Source organism: Cervus canadensis, chromosome 2 (genome assembly GCF_019320065.1).
Source record: "Cervus canadensis isolate Bull #8, Minnesota chromosome 2, ASM1932006v1, whole genome shotgun sequence".
Lineage (NCBI taxonomy): Eukaryota > Metazoa > Chordata > Mammalia > Artiodactyla > Cervidae > Cervus > Cervus canadensis.
Window position 1 is genome coordinate 12864740 of NC_057387.1, and position 25187 is coordinate 12889926.

At 49.1% G+C, this 25187-nt stretch overlaps 1 non-coding gene and 1 pseudogene across 2 annotated transcripts; one reads left to right on the plus strand and one right to left on the minus strand.

Moving 5' to 3' along the window:
- The first annotated feature begins 4896 nt into the window (after positions 1-4896).
- On the plus strand, positions 4897-19015 carry LOC122431736 (annotated as a pseudogene). Its single transcript, XR_006266614.1, has 3 exons — positions 4897-5619; positions 14002-14004; positions 19006-19015. The product of XR_006266614.1 is annotated as a clathrin light chain A-like (transcript).
- TRNAC-ACA lies at positions 12919-12990 on the minus strand. The gene has a single exon. It is a non-coding gene; the product is annotated as a tRNA-Cys (tRNA).
- Positions 19016-25187: the final 6172 nt, after the last annotated feature.

Here is a 25187-nt window from a genome sequence, read left to right on the forward strand (position 1 = left end):
AAGGAGAGATTCTGTCAGCAACCAAGGACCTCTGCTCAGTCCTGAGTAATGGGCTTTTCCTCCAGCTCAGGGCTTGTCTCTATGCTTGTGCTCCTACGCGTACACTTCTATCACTCCCTAGATTGTCTAACTGTTGAATATATTGTACAGTGTTAAATATGTTGCACCCTTAAAGCTGTCTGTCTATCCTTTCTATCTTTATTTCAAAACTCTGAACATGTGACTAGCATATACTTGAGCTCACTATTGAAAAATTGTAAATGTTAATAAAATAGTATACCCACAAATATATGATAAAGAAATAGTAAGGGTCTAACAGAAGCAGAAGAGATTAAGAATAGGTGAAAAACTATACAAAAAAAAGTCTTAATGACCCAGATAACCACAAAGGTGTGGTCACTCTCCTAGAGCCAGACATCCTGCAGTGTGAAATCGAGAGGGCCTTAGGAAGCACTACAAGGAACAAAGTTTGTGGAGGTGATGGAATTTCAGCTGAGCTATTTCAAATCCTAAGAGATGATGCTGTGAAAGTGCTGCTCAATATGTGAGCAAATCTGGAAAACTCAGCAGTGGCCACTGGACTGCTGAGTTTTCATTTCAACCCCAAAGACAGGCAATGTCAAAGAACGTTCAAACTACCATACGACCGTGCTCATTTCCCATGCTAGTAAGGCTATACTCAAAATCCTTCAAGCTAGGCTTCATCAGTATGTGAACTGAAAACTTCCATATGTACAAACTGTATTTAGGGACCAGAGATCTAACTACCAACATTTGTTGGAAAATGGAGAAAGCAAGGGAATTCTAGAAAAAGTCTGCTTCATTGACTATGCTAAAGGCTTTGACTGTGTGGATCACAACAAACTGTGGAAAATTCTTCAAGAGATGGGGATATCAGATCACCTGAGCTGCCTCTGGAGAAACCTGTATGCAAGTCAAGAGGCAAGAGTTACAACCAGACATGAAACAACAGACTGGTTCCAAATTGAAAAAGGTACGGGGCTGTATATTGTCACCCTGCTTATTTAACTTTTATTCAGAGTACATCATGCAAAATGCCAGGTTGGATAAATCACAAGCTTGAATCAAGATTGCCAGAAGAAATATCAAAGACCTCAGATAGACAGATGATGCCACTCTAATGGCACAAAGTGAAGAGGAACCAAAGAGTCTTTTGATGTGAGTAAAAGAGGAGAGTAAGAAAGCTGGCTTAAAACTCAACATTCATGATGAAAGAAATCAAAGAGGACACAAACAGATGGAGAAACATACCGTGTTCATGGATTGGAAGAATCAATATTGTCAAAATGGCTATTCTACCCAAAGCAGTCTATAGATTCAATGCAATCCCTATCAAGCTACCAACGGTATTTTTCACAGAACTAGACCAAAGAATTTCACAATTTGTATGGAAATACAAAAAACCTCGAATAGCCAAAATAATCTTGAGAAAGAAGAATGGAACTGGAGGAATCAACCTGCCTGACTTCAGACTCTACTACAAAGCCACAGTCATCAAGACAGTATGGTACTGGCACAAAGACAGAAATATAGATCAATGGAACAGAATAGAAAGCCCAGAGATAAATCCACGAACCTATGGACACCTTATCTTTGACAAAGGAGGCAAGGATATACAATGGAAAAAAGACAACCTCTTTAACAAGTGGTGCTGGGAAAACTGGTCAACCACTTGTAAAAGAATGAAACTAGAACACTTTCTAACACCATACACAAAAATAAACTCAAAATGGATTAAAGATCTAAATGTAAGACCAGAAACTATAAAACTCCTAGAGGAGAACATAGGCAAAACACTCTCCGACATAAATCACAGCAAGATCCTCTATGACCCACCTCCCAGAATATTGGAAATAAAAGCAAAACTAAACAAATGGGACCTAATGAAACTTAAAAGCTTTTGCACTACAAAGGAAACTATAAGTAAGGTGAAAAGACAGCCCTCAGATTGGGAGAAAATAATAGCAAATGAAGAAACAGACAAAGGATTAATCTCAAAAATATACAAGCAACTCCTGCAGCTCAATTCCAGAAAAATAAATGACCCAATCAAAAAATGGGCCAAAGAACTAAACAGACATTTCTCCAAAGAAGACATACAGATGGCTAACAAACACATGAAAAGATGCTCAACATCACTCATTATTAGAGAAATGCAAATCAAAACCACAATGAGGTACCATTACACACCAGTCAGGATGGCTGCTATCCAAAAGTCTACAAGCAATAAATGCTGGAGAGGGTGTGGAGAAAAGGGAACCCTCTTACACTGTTGGTGGGAATGCAAACTAGTACAGCCGCTATGGAAACAGTGTGGAGATTTCTTAAAAAACTGGAAATAGAACTGCCATATGACCCAGCAATCCCACTTCTGGGCATACACACTGAGGAAACCAGATCTGAAAGAGACACGTGCACCCCAATGTTCATCGCAGCACTGTTTATAATAGCCAGGACATGGAAGCAACCTAGATGCCCATCAGCAGATGAATGGATAAGGAAGCTGTGGTACATATACACCATGGAATATTACTCAGCCATTAAAAAGAATTCATTTGAACCAGTTCCTAATGAGATGGATGAAACTGGAGCCCATTATACAGAGTGAAGTAAGCCAGCAATACTAACACATATATATGGAATTTAGAAAGGTGATAACGATAACCCTATATGCAAAACAGAAAAAAGAGACACAGAAATACAGAACAGACTTTTGAACTTGTGGGAGAATGTGAGGGTGGGATATTTCAAAAGAACAGCATGTATACTATCTATGGTGAAACAGATCACCAGCCCAGGTGGGATGCATGAGACAAGTGCTCCGGCCTGGTGCACTGGGAAGACCCAGAGGAATCGGGTGGAGAGGGAGGTGGGAGGGGGGATCGGGATTGGGAATACATGTAAATCCATGGCTGATTCATATCAATGTATGACAAAACCCACTGGAAAAAAATAATAATAATAATAATAATAAATAAAAAAAAAAAAACTCAACATTCAAAAAACTAAGATCATGGCATCCAACCTCATTATTTCATGCAAATAGAAGGGGGGAAAGTGGAAGCAGCAGCAGATTTTCTTTTCTTGGGCTCCAAAATCACTTCAGACAGTAACTGCAGCCATGAAATGGAGAGACACTTGCTCCTTGGATGGAAAGCAAAGAAAAACCTAGACAGCATGTTAAAAAGCAGAGATGTCACTTTGCCTGACAAAGGTCTGTACAGTCAAAGCTATGGTTTTTCCAGTAGTCATGCGCGGATATAAGAGTTACGTGGACTTATGCCGACCATAAGAAAGGCTGAGCACTGAAACTAAAACCAGAAATAATAGAAGGGATTGCCTTTGGAGAGAAGAACTGGGGCCAGCAAGAGACTGAGATGTTTCAGTACAGTTTTTAAAACCATATACACCGTAGCCCACCAGGCTCCTCTGTCCATGGGACTTTCCAGGCAAGAATACCAGAGTGGGTTGCCACTTCTCAGCCAGCGGATCTTCCCGACCCAGGAATCGAATCTGTGTCTCTTGCGTCACCTGCTGGCAGGCATATTCTTTACCACTGAGCCACCTAGGAAGCCCCTGTATGTGTTTTTTTTTTAAAGAAATCATAAAGCAGCACTTGTCCAACTTGAGTGTGCCCACAATAGCAGGCTCTGACTCAGTAACTCTGGGAGACCTGAGGCTCTGCATTTCCTACAAGCTCCTGGGCAATACCAAAGTTGCTGGTCTGAGGACCACACTCTGAGTAGCAGGGTGCAGATGATGTAAAGCCAGGCTGAGTCAACTGAAATAAATTCTGTGGATAACTGGAAATCGGGGAAGATCTTTGAACAGAGATGAGACGGGATCAGAGGATGCCTTAGGAGGACTGATCAGGGCGGCATCACCTCTTGCGAGACCCTGGGGGCACCGGGCCAGACAGGAGACATTGTAAAATCCAGGCAGAGGAGGGGGGCTAGGGCAGGGCAGGGATGGAGGGCAGGGACAACAGGGTGGAGAGACAAGACTGCAGTAGAATCATTGGCAAAGGACTGGGTGTGAGGGGTGATGGCAACAAAGTACCCAGGTGTCCAGGGAGAGGGTGCTGGGCCTTTGGAGACTCAGGGCAAGAAGGGGAGCACAGTCTGGGGACCTGAGTGTAAGGGGCCTACAGGACCACCTGGGTTAGAAGAGGCAGGGATCAGTGAGGAAGTGACCCAAAGGTAGGAACACCCATCACTCACAAACACCAAGGATTGTCCTATGTCAGAAGCACTCCCACAGCTGTATGTGATGTGGGTTCCGACTGTCGGGGTCACACTCAGGCCATTCAGGCAGCCTCTTTCTGCACCCTCTCCACTCTCCAGCTCCATCACTGATGCCAAGAGCACATTTGCAAGGCCACGGCCCAAGGCTGACCTGAAGAGCCAGGACAACTCTGGCCCTTCCAGAGCAAGACCCCAGGACAGATCTCATTCTCAAAGAAACATGACCTCCCTCTGGGGCCTGGGTTCAGAGCTTCCCTTCACAGGCCCCCAAAAGGGTCAGGGTGACGCAGAGCAGCTGGGAAGCTGGGGACACTCCTTCCAGTGACTTCTGTCTCTTCACCTCCATACACACTTAGACAGCAGAGATAAAATGCTAAGTATATTCATGGTCTCAGGATAGTCACTGAAGAATCCGTTTTATAGCACTTAAATTTTTTACGTCTTGCTTGTTGAGGACTTTTTTTTTTTAAGTCTGTAATGTGATTTGCCGTACGTAGAATAAAAAAAGAGAAGAGCTCCCTCCTCCAGCTTGTGTCTGATAGCAGGCGCAAGCACAGCGGCCGCTGCCGGACGCTGTGTCTGCTGGTCGGTTGGTGTTTCTCTGAAAGTCGGTGCCGTCGAACTTCCCGCCATGGCTGAGTTAGATCCGTTCGGCGTCCCAGCTGGCGGTCCCGCCGCCCTGGGGAACGCAGTGGCCGGGGAAGAGGACCCTGCCGCGGCCTTCTTGGCACAGCAGGAGAGCGAGATTGCGGGCATCAGAACGACAAGGCCTTCGCCATCCTGGACGGCGGTGCCCACGGATTCCAGCCTCACGGCGAGCCGCCGGGGGTTCCAGATGCTGTTGATGGAGTGAAGAATGGAGAACACTATCAGGAGAGTAATGGGCCGACAGACAGTTATGCAGCTATTTCACAAGTGGATCGATTGCAGTCAGAGCCTGAAAGTATCCGACAATGGAGAGAAGAGCAAACGGCCGCTTGGAAGCCCTTGATGCCAATTCTCAGAAGCAGAAAGCGGAGCGGAAAGAAAAAGCAAAAAAGGAGCTGGACGAGTGGTATGCAAGGCAGGACGAGCAGCTCCAGAAGACAAAAGCCGACAACAGGGCAGCAGCAGAAGCCTTTGCCATTGAGGAGTCATCCCCAGGCACTGAGTGGGAACGGGTGGCCCGGCTGTGTGACTTTAACCCCAAGTCCAGCAAGCAGGCCAAAGACGTCTCCCGCATGCGTTCTGTCCTCAACTCCCTCAAGCAGGCCCCCCGGGTGCACTGAAGAGCCTCCCTGCGGCAACACTACATCTGCAGCATCTTAATCCTACTCAGTGAAGCTCTTCACGGTAACTGGATTAATTATGTTGAGTCCTTTTGGACCAAACCTTCTGTCTTTAGAGTTGATCATTGTGATTGAATGTTTCCTTCAACTGTGTTCTCCCTGGCATTTGAGGAGGCGAGGTGGCGGCAGAGGAAGGGAGGGAGACCTCCCAAAGGCAGCCTCAACCTATGCTTTTGTGCATTATTCAGAGAATAAATTTCTGATCCGAGAAATAATTAAAAAAAAAGAAAAGAAAAGAAAAACAGCTGCATGGTTCTGCATGAGACAGTTGGAAAATACCTCCATTTGGGGAAGCTGAATAGCCTGAGGGAAACCTCTCTGGTGGGTGAGGAGCCACCAAAAGTGGGCAATGGGAGGTCCTCTGCTCAAGTCACTGAGACAGGCCCCTATGCCCATGACCATGAGGTGGGAGCCCAGCCCTGGACTGAATTCTAAAGGACTAAGGATGGGAGAAGTCCGACCCCTGGATACACGGGGCACTGCTTCACCTCTTCCTGCGGAATCTACATGACAGACATTTCCCCTGGTGTCCAGCCCATCAGGGGCACCCGGGAGCTAAACCACCGTCAACGCCTCCCACCTGTCTAGTTACTTTCCAGTGCAAAAATACTTTCACCTGTGAGAGGCAGATAAGTACTGCTGTGATTACCTTCCCATTTTTCAGACGAGGAAACTGAGGCTCCAGAGAGGTTAACTGGTGAACCCCAAGGTGTGGAAAGTCAGTCCATGGCAGAGCCTGACCTTAGACCAGATCCCCACCCTTTCAGACCACTGGTCTTTCCAGATCCAGGTCCCTCTTGGTGCAGTGAATCTCACACTCCAGATGGGAGATTTCAGACCTTGAGAAGCTGCATGACAGGGAGGGAGACCAGGCCTGTCCCAGGAGAGCCTCTCACCTCCCCCACATCATTTGGCCTCTGGTTCCATGTCAGTGTCCTCTGAGGCCCCAGGGCGGCCCTTGTCCAACCACACCCACCTCCCTGTGCATTCAGCAAGTCACAAACAGATCTGCACCCTCAGCCCAGCCCAGACCTGCAAGGGCTGGTGGCCTGAGAAGCCTCAGCTGGTTGGTCTCCCAGAGCCCAAAGACCCTCACTTGTCTGTGAGCTGCAGGCTAGTGGACCTTCCCTCCTTCCTGGGGCAGTGAACCGTCCTGCTAGAGAATCCCATGGTCCTGCTTTCACGGGGTCTTGTCTCATCTTAGTCTTAACATCCATCCCATCAGTCACACCAAGTACATTACCTTTTAAACCTGGAGAACCACCCCTGGTGCAGAGACTGCTCCCACCCCAGGCTTGCATCCAGCCTCCGTTTGTGGTGACTCTCTCCCCAGGCCATTGGTCAGGCCTCTTTCTTCTGGGCTTCCTTTATCACAAGATGTCCCTCCTGATTCTTGGCTGGACAGGTTCTCAGCATCTCTCTTCCATCCAGCAGGAGGAGGGCAGACCACAACAGCCAGCACAACCTCCTACCCACCCCAGGGGCTCGGGACGTACTAACCACCCCACAAGGAACAGGAAGTGGGGCCCTGCAGATCCCCACTCACGGCCCCTGAGATCATGCTGACATCTCTGAGACTCTCGCATCGGGGGCACAGAGGTGAGGGTAAGCCCCAGCGGGAGCAGGTAAATGGGGAAAACCTCATCTGAGGGGTCACTCCCCATCTCTTATGGGTCTAAGCAAGAACCCCATCAGCCTGTAGCCAGCACACCTGCTCTTCCTCCCTGGAGTGAGACCCTTCCCTCCTACCCAGTGCCCACTGACACTTCCAGATGCAGCTCAGATGGCACCCTGGGACCCCGCCCTGTCCTGCCCCAGCTGGAATCAGGTGCTGTCTGTGCTGGGCTCCCACGGCACTTCAGCAAGCTGTCAGTCATTTGTGATGTGACCAGGTCACTGGCTCTTGCCCTCCCCTTCTGACGCAGACCCCCAGCCCCCTGCAAGTAGGCAAGGAGACCCCACTCTCCGGCTGGTGCAAGTCCAGGTTGGCACCTGAGAGTGGGGCCCTGTTGACTCACCCTTGTCCCATCCCTCCTGTGAGAATGCTGGGGTGTCACACATGCTCTTAAATAAGACAAGCAGCTTTCAGCTAAGCAGCACATGGCACCCTTGATGGGTTTCCACTCAGCAAATGTTTACTGAGCACCAGGGCCCTCCTTTCCTGTCCAGTCACCATCTGCTGCAGCCGCTGAGTCCCGAGGTGAGCACCACATGTGCCCCATCCCTCCACAGCTAACCCCATAGCCACCCAGTCCCCTGCAGGCGCCCCACCTCTTTAGGACCCAGCAGTGTCCATCACAGGTTGGGCCCAAAGACACAGTCCGTGTCCACCATCTTGCTTCCAGTGGAGACACAGCTTATGTGTGTTTCATGTTCAGTTATTTGCTCTCAGCAACAATAAAGAAGACAGACGAGAAGAGCAATTTCAATTGTGCAGCAATTCCACTCTAGGAGAATCTACTGTCTTCACAAACTGAAGGCCTGGAGTGAGCGTCAGATGGAAGCTGTAAATCCACAGGTTCCCTCGGGCCCCTTGATCCATCTCTCTGCTCCCACCCGCCTTCCTTGAGGGTAGGGCTGTGCCGGGCTGGCTTTTCAGGAGGAGAAGCCCCTGGTCTCCAGCATTTGCCAATTCCTCTGGTGTGGGTGCTTCCCTGGTGGCTCAGATGGTAAAGAATCTGCCTGCATGCAGGAGATCCAGGTTCAATCCCAGGCTGGGGAAGACCCCCAGGAGAAGGGAATGGCAACCCACCCCAGGATTCCTGCCTGGAGAATTCCATGGACAGAGGAGCCTGGCGGGCTACAGTCCATGGGGTCGCAAAGAGTCAGACACCACTGAGTGACGAACACTTTGGGCTTCCTGGGTGTCCTGTGACTCAGCACGCACGCACACGGTGTGGATATCCCCTCTGTGGCTCACTTCAAACCACCGGCATGCTGACACTGAGCACCAACTTGGGAAAAAGACGAGCAAAACCAGTTCTGTCTCACAAGCCAGCTCCAGGTGTTTTTAACACATCACTCTCTGAGGAGAATCTAACATTTCAGTTTACAGACACATTTTCACATAGCGTTGCCCAGAAACACAGACAAATGTTTATCAGGAGGAAAAGGCAGCCTCTCCCAAGGCAGGAGGACAACTTCCCAAGGGTGGTCCATGGGTCTGCACCGCAGCGGCATCCTAGGGATCCAGGAGTGGTCTTCACTGTATTTTGTGTGTGCTCAGTAGGCCTCCGACTCTTTGTGGCCTCATGGACTTAACCCGCCAGGCTCCTCTGTCCATGGGATTCTCCAGGCAGGGCTACTGAAGTGGGTTGCCAGTTCTTACTCCAGGGGATCTTCTCAACCCAGGGACCGAACCCATATCTCTTGCATCTCCTGCGTGGGCAGGGAGGATTCTTTACCACCAGAGCCACCTGTGAAGCCCAACTGTATTTTATTTCACTTTAAAACCTAATTCTCCCTTTCAATAACCAAAGTGAAGGTTTGTCACCCTTCACCACTCTCCTTCTTCACTAGACACCCCTGGCGAAGGCTCAGTGGGTCCCCCACCTACCTGCACACCAGCCTGTGTATCTTGAGAGCGCAGAACAGAACGGCTGTCTCTGTGGAAGCCTTCCCCTTCCCCACACCCCATCCCCGGCCCCTCTTTCCAACCCAATCCTCGCTTGCACCGCCCACCCCAGTTCCGGTGCTGGGAGGCAGGACTTTGCAGACAGACACACAGACACAGACTGATTGCATTCCTGCTTCTACCACGGGCTAGATAATCATGGGCAGATCCTCTACGTCCTCCTTCCCTGGCTTGTTAGGAGAACTAAGTAAATATGGTGCAAGAAGCAGTCAGTACAGGGCAGCCCCAACAGGCTTCCCTCCTCCCATCCTCCCAGGGAGGCAGCCTGAGCCATCGTCAGACAATGTCGCCACCCAGTGGCTGATCTCAGAATTGCCCAAAAGGCCCGTAGCTGTTCTCTATTTGAGGGAAACCGCTTTAAAGAAGGGAAGGGCTGGTAAGTGTATGGTGGGAATCGAGACCCAGTTTCTGAGAGGCTGCCTGGTATCATGGAATGACCTGGGGCACTGGCATCGGATTCAGGTTACAGTTATGCCAGAATCTAGCTGTCTGACCTTCAGCAAGTTATTTAACTTCTTGAGCCTCAGTATCCTCATCTGTAAAATGGGTATAATGATTTCTGTGTCATTAGATAAACACTCAGTGTTTGTTGCCATTCTCCTTTTGAGCCCTCTTCCCAGCCCTGTTTCCCAGAACCTAATAAATATCACCTTCCTGCCTCTGCAGTTCCCATGAGTAGTTCCTCCTTGGCCTCATCTTCTCAACTCTGTTTTCAGGATTCCCCTTACCCCAAGAGGAAAGATCTCAGAGTCCACAGTCATCCCCAGTACTTCACGTCCCAAAGCTCTAAATCTTCACAATATTTCAATAAAAGGGATAGTTTTGGTGACACACTCATGTGACAAAATTATGTCAAAGATGTTATATAAAGTAAAATACCACGTTATTTATTTGCAATAAAAGACTCTCCAGTCTGGGGACAGGTATCAAGCCACGGACCCTAGACACCCCCTTCCCATTAACAAGTTCTCTCCCCAACAAGGGGGCTTGCTGGGCACAGACCCTTGATGATCAGGGTGGGATTATTTCTCCCACACTCAGGAACTTTCTGAAACTTCCTGACCCAACCAGAAGCACGTTGCTGGCGGGCAGATTGCTATGACCCTGAATTCCAAGGACACACAGTGACCCGCATTGTCAGTGCTGGCCAGTGTCCTTGAGGTTATAAATCCTCCCTGGTGGGCCATCATATTTACTTATTAGGTCTGGATCCCATCTTGTTTTGAGTGCTCTAGACAAATACCTGAACTTATCTGAGCCTGCCTGCTGTCACAGCACTGGGGATGTGTTCCTACTTCAGGACTCTGGGTTAAGTAAGGGCAGACCTGTGCATGTGCCCAGTGAGGCCACAAATCCTTCATAAAAACGCCTATTTTCCAGAATCCATTCTCCAGGAGATGCTGCTTTTATAAATGGCTGGCTCTAATACTAGACAAGGTTTCCAGGAGCGCCCCCTCGTGGCATCACATTTTCCTAATTTTCTTTTTAAAAGGTGGGATAGAAAACAACTGAAGACAGATTCTCACTAATTCCTTCACCAACTCATTTCTGGATTTTAAGTTTCAGTCACTGAAGCTTGTTTGCAATAAAAGAAAAATGTAAATGTGTATCAATAGCACCCTTGTCCAAATGAAAATAAAAACAAAAAATATTTATTTTAAAATAGTGCATTTCCCTGGTGGCGCAGTGGATAAGAATCCACCTGCCAATGCAGGGGACACAGCTTTGATCCTTGGTCCAGGAAGATTCCACATGCCACCGAGCAACTGAGGCCGTGAGCCACAACAACTGAGCCCACGCTCTAGAGCCCACAAGCCACAACTACTGAGCCTGCGTGCCACAGTTACTGACGCCTGCGTGCCTAGAACTCATGCTCCACAACAAGGGAAGCCTCCTCAATGAGAAGCCTATGCATGGCAACAAAGAGTAGCCCATGCTCACAATAACTAGAGAAAGCCCATGCAAACGCAGCAAAGGCCTAGCACAGCCAAAAAACTTAAAAATAAATAAAAACTTAAAAAAAAATAGTGCATCTGTCCACACAAATGCTGTAGTCTTCACTCACAGGAAAGAAACACCACTAAATCTGAGCAAAACTTGTAAGTTTTATTATGCAGCCAGAGGGCAGGAACAAACAGATCACAAAACAGGAAATGCAACTGTTTCACACAACCAGGGGAAAAAATATGGGCCTATTGGACATCTCGGGATCCCACTACAAATTACCACAAACTGAGTGCCTTTAACAACAGACATTTGTTTTCTCACTCTCGGAGGCTAGAAGTTCAAGATACAGATGCCATCAGGGTTGTTTTGGGATAAGACTTCTCTTCCTACTTTGTAAATGGAGTAATCAAGTAAATGTTTGCCCTTAGGGTTTTCTTTAAGCCCAAAAGAAAGTATCAACACCCATTTATGATAAAATCTGTGGCTACAGTAAGATGATCATTGTTTGACAGGGGTTAGTGGGGACTGCGGTCTGAACAGGTGGAGCACAGAGGTTTTTTAGGACAGTGGAAATATTTAGTGTGATACTGTAAGGGTACATACCGGACATCGCACACTTGTCCAGACCCACAGATGGACAACACCACGAGAACCCAATGTAAACTACGGAATTTGGCTGATTATGATGTGTCCATGTAGGTTCATTCGTTGTAACAAATGTCCAGTCTGGTGGGGGACGTTGAAATGGGGGAGACTGTGCATTGAGGGGGCACAGAGGGTGTATGGGAAATCTCTATAACTTCCACTTTAGTTTTGCCATGAACCTAAACTACTCTTTAAATAATAACAATATTTTTTTTTACCAAAAAGTGACAAAGCACTATAAAAGATTCAAACAATATAGAAGTGTACATTGCAGAAAGTGAATAAGCAAACCCTGATCAATTCCTCATCTTTGAGTGAGTAGTACAGTTAACCTGGGTATAGTATAGATTTTTCCTGTACATGCATCTATATACACGTGTGTATCTATATATATGTTTTTGCAAAAAATGAGACTATAGAATAGTTTTGTAATTTTTTCCATTGACAAGCATATCTTGGACATCTTCACTTGGTGATACATCTGGTTGTATCACCTCTCCTAACAGTGAATTACTCACTTGTCCTAACAGTGACATTCTTTCCTTCTTTAAACAATTCCCTATTGGTGGCCATTTGGATTGTTTCTTATTACTGAAAACTGCTACAGTGAATTTGGCTGTGTATATATCACTGTGATCTTTGTTTTTCTAAAGGGTAAATTGATGGGGCAAAGGCTATACACATTATATATTTTAATAAATATGTCACCTTTTTCTCAATTTTTGTATCAAATTAAAACTCGAGAGCATGTGAGTATCAGTTTCCCTAAACCCTCGTCAACCTTCAGTATTGTTAAAATTTTTTAACTTTACCAATGTCTGCAAAAATAGCTCATGGTTTTAATTTTCATTCCTTAAATTTTCATGCAAGTTTTAAAATTCTAGTATTCATTAAATGGCCAGTTGTATTTATTCTTCTGACTCTCCATAGTCTCCCCACACTTTTCTATCTATTGTTAGTCTGAAAAAGTGAAGTGAAGTCACTCAGTCATGTCCAGCTCTTTGCGATCCCATGAACTGTAGCCTACCAGGCTCCTCCGTCCATGGGATTTTCCAGGCAAGAATACTGGAGTAGGTTGCCATTCCCTTTCCAGGAGAGCTTCCCAACCTGGGGATTGAACCCAGATCTCCCGCGTTGTAGGCAGACGCTTTACCATCTGAGCCACCAGGGAAGTCCTATTTCCTATTTATTTGTAAGAGTTTCTGTGGGAAAGAGTTATCTATCTACTTTATGTATAGGAAATATATTTCTCCAACGTGCCCTTTTTCTTTGTTTATTTCCTCTCCCACCCTGCCATCAAGGACTTGAATGGCTAGAAGCCATCTGTGATTTAGGGCAGGGATAAGGTTTTGAGGAAGGACATTGGCCAAGTAGAAGAGTGTTGCAGTCTTAAGTACCCCCAGCTCCTCAGACGCTAGGAGAACCTTGGTGTCTGTGGTGCTCAGTTGTGTGGAAAATACTGGGAAGGAAACCCTGAGTGGAATGAAATGCAGCACTCTGCAGTGAGTAGGGTAAGGAAGTCTACGGAGGTGAGTCAGTGGGTCTGTTGGCCAGTAGGAAGAGGGACATGCCATGGCTTCAAGAAGAAGTGTTTCTATTGAGGTAACCCGGCCAGGAATACACAGTGCTGACCACATAGCCGCTGGAAGCCTCTGATTACTGTGCAGCTCAGGCCTTAGCAAGTTCTCCCTGATGGCAGGCCATCCATCCACGGCAGTCCCAGACCTTCCAGACTGCAGCCTTAGGGGCTGCAGATGGTCTACAAAGAAAGAAGTTCTAGCAGAAAGAAGCCAGGTCTTTATGCAGAACTGGGAGCTTGTCCCAATGGCTGAGACAGATTCACTGAGAGTCATGGAGGAAACCATGGTCCCAAGTGCACAGAATCAAAAGTAACTGTGGCAAGTCCTCCTGGGACCCCAAGGTCATCATAAAGGACCAGACCACACCAAGGTGGCAAGAGTCCTATTTGGCATTTTTTACTTCAAAGAAAAAATGAAAAGTAGGCTTATTGTACCTGTTCAGTTGAACTGATCACTCCTGATCAGTTCAACTCCTGCAATGACAGATCCACCTTTACATTCTGAAGATCTCCCGGGGGCCGGGGGGAGGGCGTGGGGTGGGGGGCGGGCAGGATGGGGGTGGGTGGCTCCAACTTTGGCTCTGGTCTTTTAATTTCTGGAAGGCAGTTCTTCCACAGCATCTTTATGGAATTTGAAAAGTTGCTGCCAAGGGAGTCTCAGTGATGCTAATCAATTCTCTGGCTATCTCCTTTAGGCCACTGTCTGGTGGCATCATGCCTAAGAAAGGAGCCTCAGCTCTAATGACTTGGAAAATATCAGTAGCCTGTGGGAATTGGTGGTTAATGTGAAATCTGTGTGACACTAGAGGCCTCCATCAAGCCAACCACAGAGCACCTAAATCCAAACCATCGGCTGGGTGTGTTCCACAGGTTAGATGTGTTCCATGGCCATATGTGCAGTATATAATCATGCCTTCCAGGAAATCGCTTTCAAATGTAACTTCCCAAAGATACAGAGATGATGCTGATCAGTACCCACACCTATGCACACCTGCAATATTTCAAGATTCCAGAAGAACAAATCAAGAAACTTCGAAGTGAAAACAGTCTATGAGGCCATTTTCAGGAGCCACTTTAAAGATCCTGACAACAGTTTCATGAAATCTGTACTGTTCACATCATCACTGGGATCATGAGAAATCAGAGGTGCAGAGGGGTTGGGTGACTCACCCGGGGACCCACAGGAGGAGAGGGAAAAGCGGGCAGGTGCCCAGCTGTGAGTGATCAAGATAAGAACCAGCTAGGAAGTGCCCTACAGGTTCCAAAGCACTGCCCATTGTTCATCTCAGTCTGTCTCCAAACTGACCTGAGAGGTGGGGAGCCCCACTCTACAGAGAAAAAAGCCAGCTCAGAGAGGTGCAGAAGTGAGGATGGAAAAGCTGCCTGATACATAATTGTGGCCGCTGGATTTGCTGTTGATATGGGGTCTTCTCTCCATCCTTCAAAGCAGTCTTACATCCACGGATCGAAATATTCTCTCCAGAGCAGGGCATTTCTCCCTGTATGAACCACAGCTCCAGAAAAGCCCCTGCCCGGGAAATCTGCCTTCACCTCTTAGAGTCTGTCTCAAGGGGTAGGGCAGAAGTTCCCCCACTTTGATGCTGTTTCACCTCAGAAATTTCTCATTTGTATCAAGAGCTTGGATCTGAAACACAGGCTCTTCAATGGTCCCCCATTCCCATTGGTAACCTGCCCCACTCTTCTCACCCAGCCTAATCTGAGACGTGCACCCCCAGGTTCCCCTACTCTAACCCCTAGCCTAGGCTTCTTCCGCGTCCAGACCTTGCCCCTGATTTCTCACCCAGATCATGGATCTCTCACTCAAAATGAGCTCATTTTGCCCAGGACTTAGTTTTTTACACTTGTGCTGCCGCCCCAGCCATCAACTCACCACGTCTCCCACTGTCTCTGTTCTAAGCCCCCGTGCTCCGTCTGACAGTGAAAGGGAAAGACTCCAGGTTTCCACAGCACTACCTGCAACCAACAGGGAACCAAAGCCTGACTCAAAGCATCCTTACGCCCTGCCTCCCGGCAGCGCCTGGGCCCCAGTGCCACCTGGCGGCTCAAGATCAAACTGCCGCTTGTGATTTCCTGAAGGGAGGCCTTCCAACATGTCAACACTGTATTATACAAAAAACACTATTGTTGTTTAGTCGCTCTGTTGTGTCTGACTCTTTGCAACCCACAGTCTGCAACACACTAGGTTTCCCTGCCCTTCACCATCTCCTGGAGCTGGCTCAAACTCATGTCCATTAAGTCAGTGATGCCATCCAACCATCTCATCTTCTGTTGTCCCCTTCTCCTCCTGCCTTCAACATTTCCCAGCATCAGGGTCTTTTCTAATGAATTTGCTGTTCACATCAGGTCGCCAAAGTATTGGAGCTTCAGCTTCAGCATCAGTCCTTCCAATGAATATTCAGGATTGATTTCCTTTGAAAGAGAAAATGAAAGTATTCAGTCGTGTCCAACTCTTTGTGACCCCATGGACTCCAGCCCACCAGTCTCCTCTGTTCATGGAATTCTCCAGGCAAGAATACTGGAGTGGGTTGCCGTTTCCTTCTCCAGGGCATCTTCCCTGGAGATTGAACCCAGGTCTCCCACATTGCAGGCAGACTCTTTACCGCCCAAGCCACCAGGGAAGCCACTGATTTCCTTTAGGATGGACTGGTTTGATCTCCTTGCAGTCCAAAGGACTCTCAAGAGTCTTCTCCAGCACCACAGTGCCTTCTTTATGGTCCGACTTTCACATCCATACATGGAAAAACTGTAGCTTTGACTAGATGGACCTTTGTGGGCAGCACCCTGAACACAAACACAGAAAGCAAAGTTGTTGTCCCAGAGGAGTCCATAGTCTAGCAGGGAGGTATAAGCAGAAATCATTTTAGCGCAGGTTGTGTGGGCTGCAATATATTTTCTTTCATCTAGGAGAGGAAAGCAGAACATGTGAAAACTGAAATAAAGCCGGAAACCCTCTTGGAGGTGTGCAAGATGGCCTGCAGGGGGCAGGTGAAGCGCGTGCCACCACCAGGAGAGGGCGGGGAAGAAACGCAGGACTGGGAAGAAATGTAGCTCCCAGGGCTGTGGCCAGAGTCTCTGTGCCTGATAGAGGTCAAGGCAGGTGTAACCTGGAGGAGACTGGAAGAGACTGGTCCAACGTGCTGTGGCATGCAGGCTCCTGAGTCGGCATGGGAGTGTGCTGGGGAAGTTAGAGATGGCCAAAGCAGTGGCCTTAATATTAATTTTAAAAGAAAAAAAAAATGAACTTCTCAAGCATAAAAATTTACCAGGAGCATGACAGCATAAGGGGAAAGGACAAAAGGGGAATAAGGGAGCCCATTGTCTACCCAGGTTTTCCCCAACCAAACGGAGCCCTGAGACCAGCAGTCTTTTTCACTTGTGACCTCAGGCTTCCCACAGCCCTTCAGGGAGTGGGTGCTGAATAAATGTTTGCTGGCTATGCGGATGACTCAGCTTCCACCCGAAACAAACAAGAGAATTCCTGTAACAGGTATCACTGAAGATAAAGGCCTTGGCCTCTGAGCTAATCTTTCCCCAGAAGGAATTCCTGACTCCAGCCAATGCTCAGAGGTGCCTGCCTGCTTTGAACTCTGCTCCTCAGCCTGCCAACCACCCAGTTCCCAGAGGTTCTGACAGCCAAGGCTCCCTCCTCCCACCACCCCTGACCTAACCCCGTGAGCACCTGCTTCACGCCTGCCCCAGCAAGGCCAAGACCCAGGACCTGTGCAGGCTCAGGACAGGGGACAGCGTCTGCCAGCCAAGAGTCTGGTTTTCCCCCACACCAGAGCATAGGACTTCATCCACGGACTCAGTTCGCATTGGCTGATTGTCACCCAGGCCTCTGAGTCAGGAACCGAACTGAACATTCTGGAGCTCATTCCAGTTTTCCTAGACACCACACCAAGTGATATCGGGGTTCCTCTTCCTCCTCCTGGGAGAGTTTCCGCCCACACTCAATGTTCCATGAGACCATTAGCTCTATCTCTGGGGCAGAGGGCTTACAAATGCCCCATGTCTCCCGAGTCGCTGGCGCGGGGCTGCCTGCACTCCCAGAAACCTCTTATAAGTTACTGGCACCTAACCCAGTCTCTTATGGTCTGTGCCCTCCCCATCGAGGCTGCTGTCTCCCCCTGCCCTGTAAGAAGGGAGCAGAGTCCTTCCTCGGGGACACAGCCCCACCCGTGTCAGCAGCAAGTCGCCGAGGCCCCACCACTCCTTCCCACGGGATGGTGAGAGAGCCAGCGTCACTGCCTCCTCTCTCCTGCCAACTTCTCTTGGTAAGTATGCCTGATAAGACCCATCCCTTAACCTGGACGGATTTTCAGGAATTCTTCCTCAGATCCAGTATATAATGGTGATAATCACAGAAGACTCACCTTGCAAAATGGCCCAAGACACTGACCAGTGGGGACGTAAAAGTCATTTTTAAAGGACAGAGAATGAAAGAAAGAGGGGATTAAAGCACCAAGGCTCTTTCTGCAGACACCTGCCCTGCCCACCACTGCGCTTCCCTCAGTCAGGAGGCTTCCCTGCCTCCCCACCTCCCCAGCCTCCCACCCCTGCACTCTCTTCTGGACTCCACTTTCCAGACTTCATTCTCTTGCCTTGACTTCTTTGAGAAACTGTCCAAGAGTCTGAACAGTAGTCATCCTCCTCTGAAATATAAATTAAACCTTTCCCTATCCTTGTGTGAAGACTGCCTCCTGAAATGCCTGGGCAACCCTGGGCAGTGAAGGGTCTTATTCTAGAATGAAGGGTGGGAGACAGAGAGATGAGCTCTGCCTGTCTTATTCTGGAAGAAAATCCTAAGAACCCTCACAGGAGTGAGGAACCATGCAAAGAGAAGAGGATAAAATGCTGAGAATACTCTGTCCCTGATGACCAGGTGGATAGAATCTGGATTCCAGGTGGTGGGAGCAGGACAGGAAGTAGATCAGCCTTGTGATTGGAAGGGTGGAGAATCCTTAGAAATGGAGCAGGGCCCATGTCATAGAGGGAGGGTAAGGATGAAACTGTATTAAGTGCCTACTGTGTGCAGGGCACCAGGCCAGGATCTTATATACGTTCTCCCTCATAATCCCCATGATTCAGTGATTCTGCTCCTAACTACCTGCATGCACCTGGCTCCAGGGAACACGAGAAAAAACTCCTGGACCCTAGAGAATATCATACTCAGTGAACTAAGTCAGACAGAGAAAGACAAATGTTATATGATACCATGTCTATGTGGAATCTAAAAAACCATACCAATTAATCTACATACAAGACAGAAACAGACTTGCAGACATAGAAAACAAACTTAGGATCACCAAAGGGGAGAGGGATGCAAACTACTACACATAAAATAGATAAGCAACAAGGATTTACTGTACAGAACAGAGAACTATATTCAATATCTTGTAATAACCTACATTGGAATATAATCTGGAAAAAAACAGAATTACTTTGCTGTACATCTGAAACAAACACAGTATTGTAAATCAAGTAGACTTCATTTTTTTAAAAAAAGAACAAAAAAATAGGGAAAGAGTAAAATAGGAAAAAAAAGGGGGGGGGCCCTCCTGTGAGGTTGAGTGGAAGAAGTCAGAGAGGACACAATTATGTGCCTTCTCTTGTGTGAACTCCCCCAAACAGGCAAAGTAACCAGCATGCTTGCGGACGCCTACTGAGGAGGTCAAACTCTGCAGAAAAGCAAGGAAGTGCTTATCTCTGGAGATGGGGACTTTGTGATTTTTAAGGGACACATGGAGACTCCTGGAGTACAAGGGTGTTCCATCTTGTTACCCTAGAGTCTTACGTTGAGTACTTCTTGATAATAATTCACTATGTTGTATGTTCATTATCGTATACTTTCTGTGTATTATTTTCTACAATCAAGAAAGTTATTCAACAAAAGAATATTGTGGATAACTGTTGGGCATTAAATGTTTCCAATATTTGGGGAGGGTTGTTAGGATTCATCACAGATGTGGGTAATGAGGCAGATGGTATGAATATTTCACAGTTCTTGATACACGGACCCTATGTGATCTCACTGCTTAATTTGCATTTCTATGACTACTAGTAAGTTACAGCATGTTCTTAAATGCTTCTTGCTGTTGTTCGGTCACTCAGTTGTGTCCGACTCTTTGCGACCCTATAAACTGCAACACATCAGGCTTCCCTGTCCTTCACCATCTCCCGGAGCTTGCTCAAACTTGTGCCCATTGAGTCAGTGATGCCATCCAACCATTTCATCCTCTGTCATCCCCTTCTCCTCCTGCCTTCAATCTTTCCCAACATCAGGGTCTCTTCCAATGAGTTGGCTCTTTGCATCAGGTGGCCAAAGTACTGAAGTTTCAGCTTCAACATCAGTCCCTCTAATGAATATTTAGGGTTGATTTCCTTTAGGATTGACTGGTTTGGTCTCCTTGTGGTCCAAGGAGAGTCTTCTCCTTCTCAAGAGTCTTCTCCAACACCACAGTTTGAAAGCATCAAATGTTTTTCTGCAGGCTGTATTTTTTATTTTGTGAATGATCTGTGCATGTCTTCCCATGCTACCCTTTGGGGAAATCCAGTCACATTTGGGATACTGAATCTTCAGCATTTTGAGAGCAGAAATGTCCATGGAGAGGAAGACACCTAAAGGGGGGCGGGGGGACAGGGGTAACCAGAGAGAGCAGCTGGTGTCCCTTCCCCAGGCTGCAGGCGCAGAGCTGTGAGAATCCTTTCTGTTTGACTCCAACCATCCTGTGTCCACTGAAGCAGCTCAAGGGACAGGCCCTGGGGATGCAGAGTGAGCCAACTTCATACCTGCCCGGGAGGAGTAAGCCCAGAGGGGCTCAGGCAACATAAAACAAAACAAGTGAGACAGAGCTGAATAGAACAGATACAGTGAAGGAGGGAAGACAATGCACACAGGCCGGAGGGGGAAGTGAGCACTTGAACTGGTCCAGGAAGGGGTTTGGACAGGGGCAGCGGGAGTGGGAGAAACTAAATGAGCTGTGAGCAAATAGAAAACTGTATGGAATGGGTGAAATATCAGGCATGTTTGAAACTAGTCTGAAGAGACTACAAAGGCCCTAAATGCCATGCTTAGAGTTCAACTTTATCTTGTCAGTCGGTATCTCCAAAGTATGTGATGTCAGAATGCCAATTTAGCAGAACAGTTAAGGCTCTTGCTTGATAAGACAGAAGGAATGTCAATCCCATGGTCACACATGTTGTGAAATACCAGACTGAAGAATGTAATGTTCCCACTGGAGTAGGAACCATGAATACCTCAGAAGGGGTCAGTCTCTACATTTCCTAAATTTCTCTGATCTCTGCCTTTCTTGAGGAGCATTTCTCAGAACTGCCGTTCCCAGGAGCACACTCAGAATTTCTGATGTAGGTAACTTGAGTGACAGTGAGCACAGGAACCAAGCTGTGTTGTACTCTCTCCACAATCCTTGCCTTCTCCTCACCTTATCTACCAGCTATAAAAGCTCATCAACAATGTAATCCTTTTGATAAAACCCTATTTTAGTTTTTTAGGAGCTCTTAAGGCAAACCTTTGTCTTAGTCTACTTAGGCTGCCATAACAAAATGCCAGAGGGAAATCCCTGGCAGGAATTAGGATTCTGTACTCTGCTAAGGGTCTACGTTCAATCTCTGGTCAGGGAACTAAAATCCCACAAGCCACTCAGGGGGGAACGGGGGCAAGCCAGAGACTGGCTTAGACAACTTAGACTGGCTTAGACAACGAGATCCTCATAGATCTGGAGGCCAGAGTGTCCAAGACCAGTGTGCCAGCTGATTCACTTCCTGGTGAGAGCTCTCTTCTCGGCTTTTGATGGCCACCTTTGTGCTCCGTCCTCACACAGCAGAGTCAGAGGCAGCTCTCTGGTTCCTCCTCTTATGAGGGCACTAATCCCATCATGAAAACCCCACCCTTATGGCTTCATCTAACTCAAATACCTCCCAAATGCCCCATCTCCAAATACCATCAAATTGGGGTTGAGGCTCTAATATATTAATTTGGGGGACACAGTTCAATCCAAACCTGTCTGGCCTCAGCCCTCCTCAATGGTATATTCAACAAGCGATTAAGGAGCTCCTACTGCCTGCCAGTCACTGCTCCAGGTACTCAGGATACATCCATGCATGAGTCCAACAAACCCTCTACCCTCATCATTCCAATAGAAGGAGAAGGACACGACACAGTAGTCATGATAAATAAGGAAATGGTACAGTGTGTTAGGGGATAAGAGCTCTGGAGAGTGGTTTCAATTTAATATCAGGAGGTCAGAGCAGGCTTCATCAAAGAGAAGACCTCTGAGAAAAGACTGGGAGGAGGTGATGGAATGGACATCTTAAGGAATAGTTATCCTGGCCCTTGGGGGGACTGTGCCTGGTGTGTTCCAGGAACAGGAGGCCAGTGTGGCTGAGGCAAGAGCGGTAAGAGAGTCTGAGATCAGAGCAGAAACAGGGAGCCAGATCAGGTCCATCTAGATCTGGGATGTCGCAAGGCCCCTGCCAGAAGGGGCCTCGAAGATTGCATGATGATGCACCACTTGCTGGTCAGATGAGAAAATGAGGTGGACAGGGTTGACGGGCACTGGAATAGACCCTGGTTCCTGTGCAGTTTCTCAAGCCCGGCTCTTGCTAGTGAGGACCCTGCCTGGGTCGTGTGCAGGGCTGTGCCCGCCACTCCGTCCAAACGTCCAGGAAAGACCACCCAGGTGGCCACACCCGCGGGTCAGAGACAGCGTGGCTGCCGTTGCAGCACTGACCACCAGGGGGCGCCGGCCCAGCGCGCCGCTTCTCCCCTCATCCCTGGAAACTCCCCGGTCTCGGCCCTCAGGCCTGCCCCGCCTGACTCCGACCCCAGCGCCGGCCCCGCGGTGGTTCCTTCCCCCCAGGCTTGCCCGCTCGGTCTCCTCCTTCCCTCTCTCCGCCTTCCCCTCCCGCTCCTACCTCTGCCCGAGCTGCGGGCTGAGCCCGCCCGGCCTGAGGAAGAGCTCTGGAAAGGGCACGCCGCCCCCGCCCCCCGGGTCTGAGGGGCGGAGGAGTGGGGGACGCGGAGGGGCGGGCGGGGGGAGTGTGCACAGTCGCCCGTGTCGTCCACCCTGCTTCCCCGGGGCTGGCTCTTGCTCTTTCCCTGTTGTGTTTGCTGCTGAGGGGTCCCCGGGGGCTCGTTTGGAGCCAGGGAACAGGGCAACCTGGGAGCAAGGGCTGAAGAGAGATTCCCAGAGGAGAGGGGGCCTCTGCCCGCCAGAGCCCCTGGGAAAGGAGGCCGCTCTCCCCCTAACCTCACTCGCAGGGTTTATCCCCTTCCATCAGCCACAGCCCCGGGAGGGAGACTGAGGCACCAGAGAAAGGCTTCCAGGCACCTCCTTTCCTGCCTCTGGTTCCTGGAAGTGTCAGGACCAGGACAAACGGGGGGCGGACTCTGCGCGCGCGCCGCTCTGCTCCGGGCCACCAGGAGCCCACGGGGCTGGGGCGGCGGGGCTGCGGCCCCTTATCAGGGCTCTGTGCCCAGGCCGCACCCGCCTGGCACACACAGCCAGCCCGGAGAGGAGAGACGTCCAGGGAGCCCCCTCCCCACTGCTCCGCAGCCTGGGGGACCGAAGCCAGCGTGGGCTGATGCGGGGCTCCCCCCACCGCCCTCCAGTGCCTCCGTCCGGTCCCCACCCTGACCTGGGGCTGCTCTCTGGGCCTCTGAGGCCTGAACCCCGAACCTGAAGAGTAGAGATCAGCGGGAGTCCCCAGGCACCTCCCCTGAACTTTGGTATGGCTGAGTAGCTGGCCAGAGGCCAAGAGCAAGGTTCCCTCTCCAAGGGCAGACTTCCTGCTGGCCAGGGGCCGGGGAAATCCCAGGAGCCGAGCTTCCCCTGCCCCACAGGGGCTCCCAGCGGCCAGGCCACGGCAGGGAGCTGCTGGGCCCTCCCACAGCAGAGGGAGTGCCAGGCAGGCGGAGAGCTGAGGGCACTCCGGGGGGCAGGGCTGGGTGAGAGAGGAGAGAGGAGCTGGGGAGACCGGGGAGCAGGGCCAGAAGCCCCGGAAGGAGGGAGAGGGGACACCCTTCACTTCTGGGTATCTGGCTCTATCACTGTCATCCTGCTCAGGAGAGAGGGTGAGGGCTGGGGGCAGCCAGGAGACACGGAGAAGTGGGTGCCTGGTTTGCCTGTCAGGCCTAGGAGGAGGGGATCTGATCATGATGGGCTGAGGTGGGGAGGAGACAGCTGGCAAGGCCCACTCTCCCCCACTGGTGGTCCTGTGGGAAGATAGGGAAGGGAGGAAGGAGGTAGTAAGAGTGAGGGGTTTCCACGTGGCAGAAAGCCAAGCCCCTGCAGAAGAGAAGCAGCACGCAGAGGGTGGTGCTGGGCATTACAGTGGTTATTCTTGTCCTGTTTCCCTAGAGATCTCATTCAGGCCCCCTCACAACAGCTGTGGTATGTTCCTCCCCCAGCTCCCCCGCTGGGACCAGGCCCAGAATCTTCCCTGCAGTGAGCACCCCACCCCACATTCTGTCTCCCTCCTTTGCAGCTAACTGCCCCTCCTGACCAAACCTGAGCTGCTGCCTCCTCCTCCAGGAAGCTCTCCTAGACTGACCTCCCCCATCCCTGGCATTCCAGGGCTCCTCATCCCCACCACAATGGCCAGAAACCCTTTTCTGGGCTCTGAAAGGTGGCTGCATAAGTGTTCTAAACACTGTGGTTTCCTGGGTGTGCCTCATGTCTCCCATTAGTTACAAGTCCAGGGCAGGGACCTTGACATCAGGTCACAAGCCAGTCCATGTGGAGACGGGGTGGGGGAGCCACCAGTGGATTTTCATAGCTCCAAATCCTAATTAAAGGGTCTCTTTCTCCATCACAACCTGCCCAAACCTGACCTTGTATCTTCCCTTTTGCCTACTTTCTTCTCAAACCCAAACCATCAGCTTCTGGCAACTTCCAGTTCTCGGCCAACTGGTCTACCCCTCTCCTACTCACTGAAGCTGGAAACCTGGAGTCATCTTGATTCTTTCCTCCAACAGCCCAGATACAGGCTCACATCCAGCCCTGCCTTTTCCAGGGCTCCAACCCAGGTCACTTCACCTCATCTCAAGTCAGCAAGCATTCTTGATCACCTGCCAGGGCCTGACTGATGTCAGGTGCGTGTACACAAAAGATGAGTAAGGCAGCAGCCTTGCCCTCAAGGGCGTCACCGAGGTGTTAGTCTCACTGTAGTAAGTTCCATACTGGAAGCCCTGAGAGGTTTGGAGTTGGAGAGCTGCATTTCCACTGGGGACATGAGGAAGGCAACCTGGACTGTTTCTGTGCTTCCTTCATGGAAAGGGCAAAGTTCTGCTCACCAGTGACTGGCTGGAGGACGTTGGACAAGTTACTTCACCTCTGAGACTTTGTTTCCACAGCAACAGTATGGGGATGGTAAACCCTTGCCGGATGTGGGAGGATTAGCTGTAATGATAGCCAACATTTATTAGTGTTTGTTAGGTACCAAGCGCTCTCCTAAGTGTTCTATAGGTAACAGGTCAACTTATCCTTACAGCCCCGTGAGACAGAGGCCACAGTCATTCCTATTTTCAGATGAAGGAGCTAAGGCTCAGGGGATGTTAAGTATATTGCCCAAGTGAGCCCAACTAAAAAGGACTGATGCCAGAATTTGAGGCAAGACACTGTTTCATAATTTGGTCATTCTCACCTGTGCAAGTTTATCTTCAAAATAATTGTAATAATAATTATTTTGTTAATAATAATTAATTGTAATAATAACTTTTTTTTGAGAGCTCTACTCTGTGCCAGGCT